The 17053-nt window shown below is 41.0% G+C and overlaps 1 protein-coding gene across 4 annotated transcripts in view; it reads right to left on the reverse strand.

Moving 5' to 3' along the window:
• The window catches only part of HTR4 (5-hydroxytryptamine receptor 4), a 1500331-nt gene that overhangs the window by 637267 nt on the left and 846011 nt on the right, over positions 1 to 17053 (reverse strand). The window lies entirely within an intron of this gene.

Raw genomic sequence — 17053 nt, forward strand, 5'->3', positions numbered from 1 at the left:
TTCCTGAGGCTATGGCAGTATCAGAATTTCTTTCAAATTAAAAAAACCTAGAATCAGTATTAAAAAAATTAGAACCCTCCAGAAGCTAGGTGGTTGCAATTTCCCAAACTGGAATACCTATCAAATAGCATACTTAGCTGCTCAAAGCTCACGCTGGTTTGAAACAGATCTATCCAAAAAACCTTTGTGGCTTGACATGGAAACATCAGTGATCCACGCTTTCACTCTAATAGCCAATCTGACTATGTCTCACCATCCATACACCCATTCCAAGAAAATCTTCAAAGACACTATTTCTTCCTTATTGGCCCTGGATGAAACCCTGGTGGTTAACATACATAAATCCTTTTTCATATCAATATGGAGCAATAAAAAGCCTCAAACCACTAATACAGTGTCCATTGGCCCAATAGGAGCTGCTAAAGGCATTTCACTAATATCAAACCTTTACATGGACGCTGAACCACTCTCATACTTCCAAAACAAATACGATCTTTTGAAAATGGATTCCTATGACTTTCTACAGATCAAAGCTAAAGTGACCAAGCTAGGCCCGCTCCAGAACTTGTCTCTTCTCCAAGAATTACAACTCACATTATTGGGCAGTTATGCTGCATCTAGGTTTTGCAAATTACTCACCAATGCAATGATTCCACGTCATCTTCCACTATCATACAAATGGTCTTCATATTTCTCTTCCAAAGAGTCCACACCTCCTAGTGAAGAGGCATGGCTGAAGATCGGGTCACACCTACTCCAAAACAAGCTAATCTCTTCATTTACACCAACCACATTTTTTGCTGCCACTTCTTCTACTGGACTTCCACTAAACTATTCAGATTAAAACTAAAAGACTCCTACACATGCTGGGCCTGCAATTCATCACTTGGTGATGAAGAACACATTCTTCTCTTGACCATGCCTGTCTGCCTTTTGGTGAGAGCTCTCTTTCCATCCACACAAAATTTTCAAGACCACCATCCCATTATCCTTCGTTTTGGTCCACATTTTGCAGATCTTCCAACTGGTCTCCCAGATTCAGACATCACCTTACTTGATCTTCTTTTCACCATTGCCATAAATTTTAATTGACTGGAAATCCATCAACATTTTCTATTACCATACTTGGTGGGTTTGGGTTACCTACTTGAGAAGCACACATATAACCCAATCCCTAAATAAAGGCAATCCTATAACATTGCAACACATTTTAAAAACACTTATGTCCTCATTATGACATTAGAGGTAAAACCCACTTACCGTCACGGTGACAGCCACCAACATACTGCTGTGGTGGTGGATATCCATTTGCCATATAATGACACACACACACCAATCTAACAGAATACTGCCACATACAAAAATCAGCCAGCCCAAAAGTCAGTGCTAAAGTGGTGGTACAGAACCCATACCGTTATGCCTACAAAACGACACCCACCACATTATGACCCACAAATCACCACAGAGGACATACAACTGCAGTAAACCATAGGCGGTACACATCGGCGCGCTCAGAATGGACACCCAAATACAAAACAACACTACATTGGCCAAAACCGAAATCACACACCTGACACTGATACACACATCACACCCACCCACCCACAGCGCCATAAAACACACACCCACATTACCCCCAAACCTTTACAAACACCAATGATTGCCACCAGACTGAAACCAAGACCACTGAGACAACTACACACACACACACCACAAACACACCCACATCCGTCATGCACCCCACATCACAAACCCCACCACATTACTCAACACCATCTCTCCAACACACACCACACAACACCCATGTCCCCACTAAGCACCACCGTTTCACTGATGAGGAGTTGCGAGTCATGGTGGAGGAAATAGTCAGGGTAGAGCCACAGCTGTTTGGAGCACAGGTACAGCAGATATCCATTGCCAGGAAGATGGAGCTATGGCGGAGAATCGTGGACAGGGTGAATGCCATGGGACAACATCAAGAACAAGGGACGACATCAGGAAGAGGTGGAATCACCTACGGGGGATGGTACGTTATGTGGCAGCAAGGCAGCTGCTCGCCATCCAGAGGACTGGCGGTGGACCCACACCTCCTCCCCCATAGCATGGGAGGAGCAAGTCTCACCTCCAGCAGAGGCTGCCCAGGGGACACCTCCCCCAGAAGAGACAATGCAGCCCTCACCTTCAGCAGAGGCTGCCCAGGGGACACCTCACCCAGCAGAGACAATGTAGCCCTCACCTCCAGCAGAGGGCTTGTAGGCCACCCTCCTGGGACTGTTATACAAGTAGCCCTTTCCAGAAGGAGTGGGAAAGTTCCCCACTTCAGAGACTGTGACCTTGCACTCACCAGCATTGGGAAATGGGCATGGAGCCCCCTCCAGAACCAGTGGGTGAGTTCCCTACTTCAGCTGTGGTGCCCCTTCCCCCTGAGGTGCCGGCCCACTTCCAACATGTTGCCCCTGCACAGTTTGGTACGGTGAATATCAGGATCAAGTTGGGGCTTGGACACTGCCCTGTGGCCATGTGGGCCTTTTGTACTTTGGACTGGTCATTGGCCCTTTCTGGACAATGGTTCATGTATTATATTTGTCACTTCGGTACTAATGGTGGTTGTTGCCATGCAATTACATTTTCAATTCTGCCTTACCTTGGTCCTTGCATTATTATGATGTGTGTTCTGTGACAATGTTTTTCATCTGCAGCTGGTGTGTGTGTGAATGGTGTGTGTTGTACGTGTGTGTGTATCACTCTCCTTTTCCTCCCGCCCTCCTTTGTGTGCTAGGCGGCTGTACTCACCATTGTCGTCTTCGTAGGCGTTGGTGTTGCAGGTGGAGCATGGCGTAGAAAAGCATCGGGAAGGCTTGCAGTTCTGGTTCCATAGCGGCGTTGATCTACTCTGTGTCTCTAATGATGAGTCTTTGGTCTTATGTGTTGTGTTTCTGCCAGGCTTTTGATGGTGTTGGTACCGCCCCTGAAATCGTGGCGGTGTGCTGTGACATAATATGGTGGGCGGTACCTTGTCTCTCACCTGGCTGTTGATGGCTACCGCCGTGGTCAGTGGTGTTAACAGCCTGGCGGATTGTGTGATACATTGGCTGTCTATGGAAGTTATCACCGCCATGGTCATAATTTGGCAGAAATTACCGCAAGCCTGTTGGAAGTATTACCGCCACTTCATCACTCACCGCCAGTGTCATAATGACATCCTTTATGTTTTTAATCCCAACATACTCTCTTAGTAGGGGACTTACCAATCATTATCGCTTGATCATAACCCCTGGCTACATCTGTGACCAAATAAACTCTCCATTGACTCCCCACCTCATGTCTCTACCCTTCTCCTCTCGTTATGACATGTATGTCATATATACATTATCCAGGAGCCATCCATAAACCTAAACCCATACACAAATCAATCATTCTGAACTCTTCTATGTGTTATTCTCCTCTTGTCATCTATTCAGTCGCCAACCATCATGCCAAAGTGACTTATACATGTTCTGTGACTTTTTCACTAAGTTATATTTTATGTGATTGCCATGCTGCTATGGACTTTACTTACATATGTCTTGCTACTTGTATCAATTTCTATCAAACTGTGTTTTTCTTATGTTTTTTTCTTGATCTTTATTAAAAATGCCTATATAATATTTATAACAAAGAAGGCAATGTAGTTTTTCTCATTGCTTACGAGGAGTGTATTGCTAATTCCTTAAGGAGTGGCACCCTCCATGCTTCTGAGTTGTCTGAAGAGGAGTGGTCTGAAGTTTAGTTTGCAGAATTGTAGAAGATTGATCTTCTTCTTGATCTGCTCCTGGAATTGTTAGGAGATTGTTTTCTTTATAGTTTTTAGTTTGAAGGGCAGGTGAGTTTTGGAGTGAAAGCTGACCATCTGAGAAGAAGGTCAGTTTCTTGTGGATGGTGGCTGTGGAAATGGGTGCACACTAAGTATCTGTGATTAGGAGTGCACGTAGTATCAGACACAAATGGTGCCCAAGGGGGAAGTGTCACCCTTGACCTTCACGGCTACTCTTTTTATATGGTTCCAAACCCTCTCTTGGAAGAATTTTTTTAGAGAATCTATATAATATAAAGTTAATGGTATCAAAATTAATTATCAGAATAGCATGATGCCAAAGGTGCTCCTGTATGGTAATGGTGCAGTGCAAAGTGACAAGGTGAAAAAAGTGCACTGGTGCCATATACAAATATACATGTGACTGGGACAAATGATGTGTTATTACAAGATATCTATCCCATAGCTATCCACATTGACAAACTTAAAAACCAGTTTGCACTTATGTGATAACCAATCAATTCTGATTATTCAACAAAAAACAGAATTACACTTCAAACTGTAAAATGGGAAAATAAAATAAATACACCAACTTAACCTGTCTCCAAACAGTGCATTGGCTTTGGAATCAAACAAACTTAATATTCATAAATAGATATTGTCTCTGTATAATCAAATTTCCAAAACATATCTACTGTAGTCGTTTTTGTCCCTAAAAGCGTACACACCTTAAAGATTATTCATTATGTGCACTAAAAGAAAACTAGAGATTGTTTAACAATCTTTACAACCATAAGACTGTTGCTAGGAAATTATCTTGTTGGAAGAGCAAACTTCAAAGATGGACATACAATTTTTCATCAGTCTTTAACCCAAATGTCGCTTTTCTGACTATTTCCACAATACATTTAGACTTTAAACTGCAAAATTCACGCTACCTACCACCCCCCCTCTCTGCTTTTTAGGAACATGATCTATTGTGCTGTATGTCAATAATGTGTGGTCTCCAGCATGTAATTTATGAAAATGTCGAGCCACTAGATAGTCGCTATCACTATTTTTAAGAGCATGCAAATATTGTGATAAAGGCACAAACAGCGCCGAAACGCTTTGATGAGTCCTCCGTTAACTTAATACATTCCTGCTATTCATACGCTTGGAGTGGTGCGACGTTCCTCATGATTTTTTGTTTATGGAGCTGGATTCAGCATATAGACAAGGTAGCTATAGTTAGAATTTATTTAGTTTCTGTATAAAAAAAGTTTTTTTTTTACTTGCCTATGTCTTTGGTGCCGCTTGACAAATCTTCACTAAACTTTCCAAAAAAAATTGCCAGTCCCATCAGCTGCTGCCTGGAAAGTTTCCAGTTGATCCATTCGGGGGGAGGGAGAAAAAAGGAGGGCCCTAAAACACGTTTTCCCCATTCATTTTTCCAAAAGAATTTCGAACAGCAATAGTGCAAAAACTACTAGATAGAATTACAATAAATTTGGCAGGAAAGTAGGTCCTGGTCCAGAAAGAACTCTTTTTTAGTTTTGGTGTAATTCTGTTCAGTAAATCCAAATTTGTATATTCAGGGATGCGAAGGATTCACAACCCTTCTCGATCTCGTGCACAGATCTGATTGCCTGATAACACTTCAACAACAGAAGTCATTGAAGTGTGGTCAACCATTTTGAGACTCGACTGAAGCTGAGTCCCAAATAAAAAGTAAAAATTAAATAAAATGAGCCAGGGTGTGAACACCTTAACCCCTTAGCTCTGTTGGTGGGGTCCCAAAGGGACACCCCCATGGCTAAAAAGCATTTTTTTTATTTTACAAGCAGAGTCGCAGTGGATTCACGACTCAGCTCATAACATTTTTTAAAGAACAATGTGCAGTCTCCAAGCCACAGCAAACATTCCATTGTTTGACAGCGAGACCTTTAAAGCAGGTCCCCCTGGCAAACAGTAGAGCTTTCATCTCTGTTCCCTGCACACATGCAGGGGAGAGAGATGAAATGCTTCAGCAAGCAAGGATCTGCATGCAAAGCAGCTCCATGCTTGCTGAAGCAATGGCACTTCAGGAGAAGCCTTAAGTCTTTCTCTGCAGTGCCAGGTACCCCGGAAGGGTTTTTCATTAAAAAAAAAAATATATATATACATATATACAAATAAATAAATTAAAAGGGGCCTTGATGTCATAGAAATCCCATAAAGAGCTTAATAACAGTTTTTTAAAAACCCATTGCGCAATGTGAAGTCCTTTACACTGAGCCTTTGGGGTTTGAGTGCAGCTGGACTCATTTATCTTTTTTTATATGTTTTTTTTATTTTTATAATAAATAAAAAATTTAATTAAATTGAACACAAATATCTCATTCTACGTATATAAGATATTAAAGCCTAAAAAAAACTCTATCTCTTTCCCTCCCACTTTCTTTCTCTCTTTCTATCAATTTCTCACAGGCAGACACTTATGCACCCACTCACAGACCCACTCAGACACTCACGCACCCACTCACAGGCCCACTCAGACACTGAAGCACCCACTCACAAACCCACTGCCACCCTCATGCACCCACTCACAACCCCACACACACTTACGTACTCAGTAAAACACTGGTGTGCGTACTCTCGCAAGCAGACAGACAATCTGACAGCCACTTTCAACCCCAGATATATTCCCTCACACCGAGAGAAGCTGCGGCCAACTCCTGCCATGCACAGCCAAAGTGCTCTGGACATCGTAGTTTTCTGTAGTTAGGGGGTTTTGGCAGCAAGGTCTGGTTGCAGACCAGGTCCTGCAGGCAACCTTCCCTGTGCACGTGATGGATGTGCACGGTGGAAGGTTGGATGATTATAGGGTGTTGGCCCTGTGGCCAACGGCAGCCGCCCACGGCCAAAGGCTGTGCACGGCAGTGGTTAGATTAACGTATAGTAATTCAAATTACTATATGTTAAAAAAAAAAACATAGAAATTCACTAAAAAAACAAAGGTTACAGGGACATTATAGTTAGGCTCACATTTTAATCGTACCGAACCGTACCTCAAGTAGCTATAGCTTGTGCCCTAAGGTAACCACAACTCACACCTTCACCATGCACTGATAATTACCCCACAAATTATGACAATCATGCCATCTTTCATAACATCATTGATAATATAAATGTAATATTTACAGAAACATTTTTGATGAAAAAACTGTGCAAGACAGGAGCGTGAGTTATAGTTACCTAGGGCACAAATTATAGTTACTTGAGGTAACTCTTACTATAACTGGTGAATTTCCTACTATACCATGCCTTTAAACTTTGTTTTTTAAGTGAATTTCTATGCTTTTTTTTACATTCTATTTCCTAACTATAATGTCCCTGTAACCTTTGTTTTTTTTCAGTGAATATATAGAATAATAATAAATTGAAGTTATTAATAAATTAACAATCAATTGTTAATGATTACTTAAATACCTTCCCACCCTATGCCCCTACAAAGCCAGCAGTCTCATTTGTTACATAACTTAAAATATATAATTATTGCACAATTTGCATAATTAATAAGCAATTGAATATTTACAAGTAAATTAATATTGATTTTTAATTTATTATAGTATTTAAATCCCCACCGTATACCCCTACAGATCTAGTAACCTGCTAGAATACTAAAAATGTATATTAGCAATTAAATTAAAAATTAGAAATCACTTAAAATTAAAAACATTATTTATGAATAATATTATTAATTATACCATATATTATACCATAATGACTTATAAATGACATATAAAATGAATATGATATATGAACTAAAACACATTAAGATAATTAAAAAAGCAATATTTTACAAATATAATATTGAAAACTATGGGCCTGATTACAACCTTGTCAGATGGGATACTCTATCACAAATGTGACATATATCCCGCCCACCATTTTAGAAGTTCCATAGGATATAATGAAACTTGTAATACAGCGGGAGAAGATCCATCACGTTTGTGTTGGAGTATCCCATCTGCCAAGGCTGTAATCAGGCCCAATATCTTCAACAATTATATTCTTGACAATGTTATTATTTACCTGAACAAAACAATATTCTTGGCAATGATATTGCCATACCTGCCAATTCACATGGTGGCACCATGTGTCACACGATATCGGCTTACTTCACATGATCTGCCGGTGAAGAGCCGATATCACAGGGTATATTTCAAAATTGGGTGATTTCCCACACAAATGAGCTACATTTTTCTCATTTGTGCGGGAAAGACCACCACTGGAGGCTGCAGGTCATTGGCTGGATTTAGAATTTCGGCACCACGATATTTTTGTATCACACGCATTTTGTTTTACATTTCTCTAACTCAATATTTAAAACTCGATATTTTGTCCAAATACTGACTCTACAATGGGTGAGAATGGCCATCATGATAGTGTTGTTCTTGTATTCTTGATAAAAATGTACTCATATGACTGATATTAGAACCTGTGTTGGTAGTGGAGTATACATTTGGCTTCTCTTGGGGAGCTTAACTAGATTGCTGATGCACGGGAGATCCCCTTGTTGTTAATCTCTGTCGTTCACTGACTATTAATCTTTGCACTCAGCTGTAACAGGAGACAGAGTTTTTTCCACATCTATTTTACATCAACTGAAACATCTTCTAACCTCACTTGCTGTTCATTTATTTAAATTTGAGTTTCTTGGTATTATCAGCAGAAAGATCTTAATATGACAATTAACCTCAGATCTGGTAGGTCTGATAAACGTCAGAAATGCAGTTGATCGCTTTTGCCTCTTAAAGATGCTGGTAACATATTCCACAAAGACAGAGCCCTCATTTAGAATCATCTGTCAATTTCCATTGTCAACAGTATTTTCGGGAGAGTCACCCGAAGGGTAGTCCATGTCAGCTGAATGAAGATCCCTTGCTGTGTGTGCCATTGGTACCAAGCTACACCTGACTGAAGAGCCCCAATCAGAGCTAAACTGGTCTTACAGTACTTGAGTTCCGGTTCCGAGGGGACCTGGGCTGGTAGTTCGGGTTGGACTGTTCCTATTGGAGCATGGTTAAGAATAATTCACATATGGCTGTGGGTAATCCGAGGTGGCGTGGGGGGCATAAGAATGATGCGTTGAAATGCTATCCCGATTGTTTGCCAATGGTTGGACTTACTGAAAACATCCCCCTATCAACTTTTTTGTGTTTGACAAATTAAGCATTGGCCTATACCCCCATTACCTCGTAACTGAGCAGTACCTGAGGGTCTGCTGTATAAACTCAAAAGAAATAGTTGGTAAAGGCATTGAGTAGTAATGATCACGTGATAAAGGCTTGCGTTGTAATGGCATGCATGGTTTCGTTATACATCTCCCAAATTGGGTGCTGAAAACGTGACATCCTTGATACCAAATGTTACTTGTAACATCCACTTTGTCCTCAGAGAAACCTGCTAGGTTCCAAGAGTTGAAAGATAATATTATTTCGCATTCAGAAGCCAGTAAGACTGGCATTTCATAAATCAAACACAACATCTCTCTGACCAGCTGCAATTTGCAGTAAAAATACTGTTCTGAGTTCTTTTACTGCTAATTATGAATGCTACATTTTTCCTTGGTGACTGAATTCATGTTATGTTTGCATTCATATCACTTGTTATGCTTCTCTCCACACTCCTGTTTCCAACCTGGCAACTTCTTTTTATACCCGCGCCAGGCCTTAAGCCTCTCGGTGAGTACTTTCTATTTTTATGGGCAAAACAACCAAGCATGGGATTATTCTACTCAAATTCAACTGAATAATCAATTTCACAATTCAAAACTTGACCTGACTTAACAAAAATGTCAGTTTCTGAGTTAGAGTATCGTAGTGAATCTTCTGATATTTATGCAACTGTAAGTACTTGATGTAACTGAGGAAACGTCGAAAAGCAGTAGATTACATCTTATTTCCCCATGAAACCACCAAGTTAAAGGGAAAAAGCAAGAAGCATAACCTCACATTGGGGGGCAGAAGCAGCAAATCTAGGATGGGGCTGTCTTTGTGGTTTGGTCACAGATACTCCTGTACTATGTGTGCACGCATTTCCGATGTTTGATGCTGTTACACTTGTCACAGGCCTTGATGCATGTAGCATACCTGTAGTTTGTACCCTTAAAGGGTTTACACATGTATTACAACTATGAGTGATCTGAGCTCCTGGGCGGCTTATGTCTATGTGTTTTTCTTAGCTCCATTTAACGCACAGATTAACAGAGTTTGTATTAAATTACCACACATTTTCTGCTGCTCTCGTTATGATAGCCAGAGGAGACGTTAGACATTTTCTTCTGCTCGACCAGCGATAGAATAAAAAGGATGCAACATAACAGCACCTAAGCGCTCCCTAATAAACTTATAGAACCATTTTACATACAACAAATGGAAATCCCTGTGAAAAGCCTTCCCTCCTCTATAGAACCTAATGCATAAAACAACTGTGTGAAGCTCACTATCAATATGGGGAGGGCTATTTGACTGAGGAGAGATGTAGACAAACGTGGTTCTGATTTTGAGGCCAGTTGCCAAACAGGTTTAAGTGAGCTTTTCACGAATCAGGAAAAAAGATAAATAGATCTTGTTATCCATCCAGCTAAATATATTTATGGAATTATTGTGTTATGAACAATCTTTGAGGTGTATTCAGCATTCAACCTTGTTTCATTTTTCTTTGCTTAGCTTTTTATTATGTTGACAATTCTTTGTTCACCTAATCTATACAAGGATAATAATTTATAATACAATGTAAAATGCCATTATTTGTGCGTGTACTAATTCTGAGTTTTGGGGTCGAGCTCTGCTATTTCACATGCAAAAGATCCTGTGACATTTTTGTTTGACACATAAAGCCCTTACTTTATATGCATGTAAGCATTTGAAGATGTGAGAAACTCCTGGCTGTTTATTGGTGTGCAGGGTACCGACTTCCAAGAACTAGAGTGTCTTGACACTCAGCTCGTACATGGCATATGCTGTTTCTATTGAAGAAGATACATCAGAGCCCCAAGAGCTACACAAAACGAAACATACAATTGTGCATTTGGCTCAAATCGTGCATTTCACTGTTAGAAATTGCACGAATCTTACATATTTATATGCATTTTACTGCACTGATTCCTTTTGAACATAAAGGCAACAATATCTTCTCCTTTTACTTCCTGTCTGTCCTATTTTTTTAGATGGTATTCTGGTTGAACAAGCTGAGTTACTATTGGCCTAGAGCAAACCAATACCCAGCTGTCAGTGATGGCTAAAAAAGAAATATTAGCATTAGTCAGCTACATCCATGGCTTGTTTACCCATAGGTCGCTCATCGAATGCTATACAAGCTAAGTTACCACGTGTTCAGTGTCTCAATTTAGTTTTTTAAAAATTGATGGTACTGTGTCTCTTAAACTGAGATCAAGCAAACTTTTCCGTTGCAAATTTCAGCTTTTTGGGCCCTTTAATGTGGGATGCAAACTCTCTGCCTATGCATGCTGTATGAGAACCACCTTCCTTGGACTTGGAAACCTTTTTGTTCTGTTGTTGTTAGAGATGGCTTGTGTTCTCATCTTGTCTTTTTTTCCTTCATCGTTCTTTTGGTTGGTGGTTTCTCATTGCCAAGATGGTGCTTGGAGTGGACAAACTTCTTATAAATATTAACAGGCTTTCAGATCATCAGCCAGTGTCATACATCATCTGTGGTGGAGGGCTACTGTGTACCTCATGACTGTGAGGTTGAAGATGACATGCGCCATTCACAAATAATTCTTTGGCCTTTTGTGGCATGTGGATGACCAGGTCCTGGACGATTAGAGATGGCCTTGCCTTCTACATGCATTTCGCAGGATCACAGTGCATCACCAGTGTGGGCACACTGTGCAAATGCAAACAATTGTTTCTTTCAATGAGAGAACGAATACCATTGTAGCACACCCTATCTAGCACTAACTTCTACTCAAGGAGCTCAAAATATTTGGAGTTTAACTTGCCTTGAGCTTAACTCACTTCCAGAGGCGAGCCAGAGAACTAAAGCAGTCTTGTTTGGGCTGTTCAATAGCACTGGAGCTATCATCCTGCCTGTATAGAATGTTCTGTTCTTGCCTGAGTTTTACAGTTCTGGTAATAACTGACAGTTTACACTAGTAGAGAACCTTTCCGAACATTTCTAATGTTCACTGGTCTAAAACAGACTTAGCATGTGCTTCATTAGGCTGCCTTTGGTTTTTTTATTACATTTGCTGTGTGTTTTACACTGTTCCATTTTAGTCTATTGAAGTAGGTTGGTAGACATCTCTAGTTTTCCCATTATGTGTATGTGCAATAGAGCTGGACAATACACCATAATAGCGCTATAACCTGCTGTAGCTGGCTCTATTGGCCATAAAAGGCCCCGTTCACTTTAGAGCCTACAACAAGGGATCACCACAGGATATTAAAACATTCCACCCATTAGGCATGAATGTTCTAATTAAAAACAAAAGCCTTCCAGGTCACACAGATTTTTTAAACAACACCCCACAAGAAGCTCTGCTGCATCTGAGCAGTGGCTGCCCCTCCGCACTGGCACAGGAGCATTGCCCCACTGGTTAAGAGCCAGCTGCTGAAAAATAAAATGGCTCAGCCAGCATGTGCAGGGAGGGGCAGGGCTGGGCGGTGGGAGGGGGGAGTAGTGGAGTGCACTTAAGTGCACATGTCAGTTTGGCAGGCTCTCTTAGGCCGGCCAAACTGACATGCGCATCTAGGTTTCTCCAACCCAGCTGTGTTGTACAGCTGGGTTGGAGAAACAGCACAGACTCCAGAGCACTGTCTGAGTAGCAGACCAAATTGCTCAAACCACTCCTGGCTCTACTGTCATGCTAGGAATTATATGAGATCAGCACCAGGATTGCTCGGGGAGCCTACACTGGTTTTCCAGGGATGGCTGGGACTCCACCAGGAAAGAGAAGAGGAGCGAGGTGGCCGGCCTTGACAAGACAGGTATGGCTTTTTTCTCTTTTTAATTCCCCTGTCACTCCCACTCTCATCTTGAGATTTGTAGTGACCGCCACTGCATATGAGACTTTGATTCACAGCTCCTACCTATGTTGAACAATTACTGTTAAACACAGGTCCATAGAAGTAGCTGTCAAACATGGATAGCTGGAGCTGTGAAAGAAGGCTAAAGTTGGCCCTTGAGCTTCCATCGGCTGTGCCAAACTACTTGTCTTCATTTAGCAGAGTCAAGGGAGACAAAGAAGCCGAGGAGCATTATCCATCCGTCCATCCATTGCTCCAGTGGCAATGTGAACTACAGGGAGATGAAGAGGGAAGGCTTGCTGCTTCATTCTTCCTCTGCCTCTGTCTACATCATAGCCCTCTACAATCTACACATCATGGAGAGGCAAAGGAGAGTCAGAGTCATAGGTTGTCAATTAGGACATTGAAAAGCTTACTGCAGTGGGCTATTCCAGTATGTATAGCCCACTGCTTCTCCTTTGTCTGTAATGGAGCTGTCAACACTCCAGTGTTGTAATAGTATTTCAAACAGATTAATAATGCAGTATCAGAGAAATGTGCTGCTACCGTAGGATGTAGAAGTATGCAAGAACATTGGTTGTGTTAAACATCGAAGGACATAAATAACAGCATTATTGTGGTGATAATATTAGTTGAAATGCAGCTAGGTTTGTAGTCTTCATTGGTGACATATTTTTCTGAAGAGAAGTGGTTTAAGTTCTTCTCTGGATTTTAAAACTCAGGTGTTGGGCAGAGTCCAACAAATAGAATCTTCTTGATTAATGTACTGTGCTTTTGTTATGTAATTCAAATGGAGGTCACTGCATAACAGCATCCAAACTCTGTTCTCATGGGAATCTCTTCTATGGGTTACCCCATTACAATCAGTGTTTAATTAGGAAAAAAACGATATCATGGTAGGGTCTCCTTGATTTCCTTACAAACCTGCCCCTTCTGAATGCTGAGGTTGTTGAATACTAAAGATGTGTCAATGTGACTGAACCTCTTGTCTCCTTTTTCCACGTTCATACACTTCCTGTGCCTTTTTCTCACTTTTACAGATTGTTTTTCCATCTCTTTTTCTCCCTTTATTGCTGTTTTTTATCTTTGTCATCCTTCTTTATTGCTTGTTTAACTTTCTCTTTCTTACTTTGGGTCAAAGTGTCCCTGTGAGAGATAGCTAGAACATTCATCACAAAGGTCTTCCGTTGGTGTCAATCTATCACTGCCATAAAATATGTGACCAGAGCAGAAGCTGCCAGGTATCTGAATCATGTAAACTCATTCCATACATTTTTGGAGTCAGGCAGAAAGTATGCTGAAGAAATATCAAGACATTTTCTAAGGAAACTGATGTCTTATAGGGAAGATCATAATGATGCACATTGATTTCTCAATTCAGCCAGTCGCACTACAAAACAGACAGATACACTTCCATGTTAGGAACAAAGTACAAAAAGAACTGCAAATTCTCAAAAAGACTGGGATCAGTGAAAAAGTAGAAGAATGTCCACAATAGTGATCGCGTGCAGGCCCAAACAGACTGGGGAAGTCTGAATCTTTGCGGATATGCAGATGCCTAACAAGGCCCTTAAACAAGAGAGCATTACCCCAATGTCGACAAAATCACAGTTAAAGTAAATGAAGCCAAGTGTTTTTCAAACATGAGCCTAAAGTCAGACTATCATCAACTATGTCTACAAATGCACCCAACTACAAAACGAAGTTCTCACACAAGTGGGCCGCCAGGTATAGAAGCACTTTAACTTTGGAATCTCCAGCAATGCTGAAATCTTTGAAAACTGGACAAAAGAGGGGCTATCAGGATTACATAGCATTGTAAACATCAGTGAGAATATTCTAGTGTATATCCTCACCCTAAAATGACACAATGAAAAACATCAGGGTCTACTGGATAGAGTAAGTGTGCTTGGCTTGCATTGCCAGAAATGTGAATTTCTCAAGAAAGACATGGAATTCTTTGTTTTTTCATGTCACAGTTATCATATCCCAGGGAAGTCAAGGATGTCAAGAGTACATCACCTTCTAGGAACATCTCAGAGATCCTCCGTTTTTCAAATATGGTGACATATTGCGACTGCTTCCTATAAAACCTGATGTTGTTCACCACACTTTACGTGAACTACTCAAATGTGAATGTCAGTCGTAATGGTCTGAAGCAGGAAATAGCATTCTGGGAAACGAAGAGGGCCCTATCAGCTGAAACCACCATGAAATTCTATAATCTATCAAAAGCTACAGAGCTCTCAGTAAATGCAAGCCCCACAACCCTTGATGCACTCTTAATATTGCAGTGGGGAGTGGGAACCAGATGCATATCCCATCCAGGCCTAAAAAAATGGAACAACGATATTCACTTATTGAGAAAGAGGATATTAAAGTATTGTGGGGGTGCAGACACTTTCATTCTTACCTGTATTGGAACTATTTCCATGTTTGCATCAACCAGGAACTTTGCATTCTACTACTACAAAGGTCTAAATCATATCTGGCACCTCTAGTAGAGATATGGATCCTGTAGTTGCAGGAATCCTCCTTTGAACTGATATACAAGCACGTTCAATGAAACCCAGAAGATTACATCTTGCCTCCCCCCTGAGGAGTGCCACAACTGAATAATGGAGCAAGAAAAGAGACAGAAGAATACATCAGGATCTTAATAGATATCTGAAAATTGTGGCCACATATAGTTAGCAAATTAACTACAGCATTCCTTGACGACAAATGTTTCAATGATGCAATAACCAGCAACAGCTGGTGGGATTAGTAAAAGACCAATCCCATAGCATGCCAGAAGTGAAAACTCAACTTCAAGTGGTCTATAATGTAATGGACTAACTCCTTATAGTAGAAGATGGAGTGTATTGAGAGAGAGCACCATTGTTATACCACATGTGTTGATCCCTCACATCATGCATGTAGTGGAGCAAAGCCACCAAGGCATGATAAAGAGTAAGATAAGTCTTGAGCAAAAGGTATGCTTCAAAGATCGTGACACCCATGAAGAGCACACCATTGTAAATTGTCATTCTTTTTGGATGGTCGGAAAGCCCAAGCCATCCCGTCTCTGATGGAGGAAATAGCTCTAATTGTGTCATTCCATCTAGGAGCAGATTTTGCTAGTCTCTCTGACAGGCAACACTTGGTTACCATTGTAGATGAAACACCTACTTGCCAATGTAGGTGAGTATATCAAATATCCAGAAGTTAAAGTTATGCAGTCAACAACAGAAGTGGTCCCCAAAGCAGAAAATGTATTTGGCACACATGGGGTTCCCACTTAAAACGTCATCGACTATGGACCACCACCTCAGGGACATGAAAAGGCCTGCTACCTTCAGTCTCTAAAAATAAAGCACAGAAGGACAATGCCTTCATGACCCCAAGTCAAAGGAGAGGCTTAATTCTTCATGCAGACATTAAACAAAGGGCCTGATTTCGAGTTTGGCAGGTAGGGTTACTACGTCACAAACATGACGAATATCCCGTCCACTGTATTTTATTCCATTATGTCCTATGAACATTGTAATATGGCAGCTGGGATGTCTGTCACGTTTGTGATAGAGTAACCTATCCACCAAACTTTAAATTACTCCCATAGTCTTTTGAATATCTGAGCTGGCACTAGACAACATGAGTAGGCCATATATAAAATCCTCAGATTACCAGAACACCCCACATGCCATCACTTAAAATTCCCTAGTGTATATGTTATTCAAGAGACAGTCTGTTGGCACCATACTCAATTATACATCCTGGATTCCAACCCTGAGCATGTACAGATCTATGAAAGTAAGGAGAAAACGGTGTTATGCAAGAAGGCAGGGTGAGGGGATGCCCATGTCATAATAGCGCAATTGGGCTCACTGGGCAAAATGTTGATGCCAACTTACAATCCTGAACAATCCATGGAGGTACCAGTTTCTCTGAGACCCATGAAGCCAACTACGCCTGGACATCTTTGGCCTACTGACCAGCTGGGGCATGACTTGTCTGCCCTTTGCCAGTTGCGAAGTTGTGGAACTCTCTATCGAGAAACAACCCTTACTTTTCAGGACCGAATCCATCACCAGCCTAGAGATACAAGGACTATGAAGTGTTAACTACAGAAATAGGAGTGATACAATTGCGCTTGGTTTACTGTAACCTTCGGTGTTTCGGGAGGAATGTTATGTGCATAACTAGTGAGGGTAAAAGAGTGTCCCACTGTTTACAGCAAGGGAAAACTCTGTAGTATTGGAGC

The sequence above is a fragment of the Pleurodeles waltl genome, chromosome 7 (assembly GCF_031143425.1).
Source record: "Pleurodeles waltl isolate 20211129_DDA chromosome 7, aPleWal1.hap1.20221129, whole genome shotgun sequence".
NCBI lineage: Eukaryota > Metazoa > Chordata > Amphibia > Caudata > Salamandridae > Pleurodeles > Pleurodeles waltl.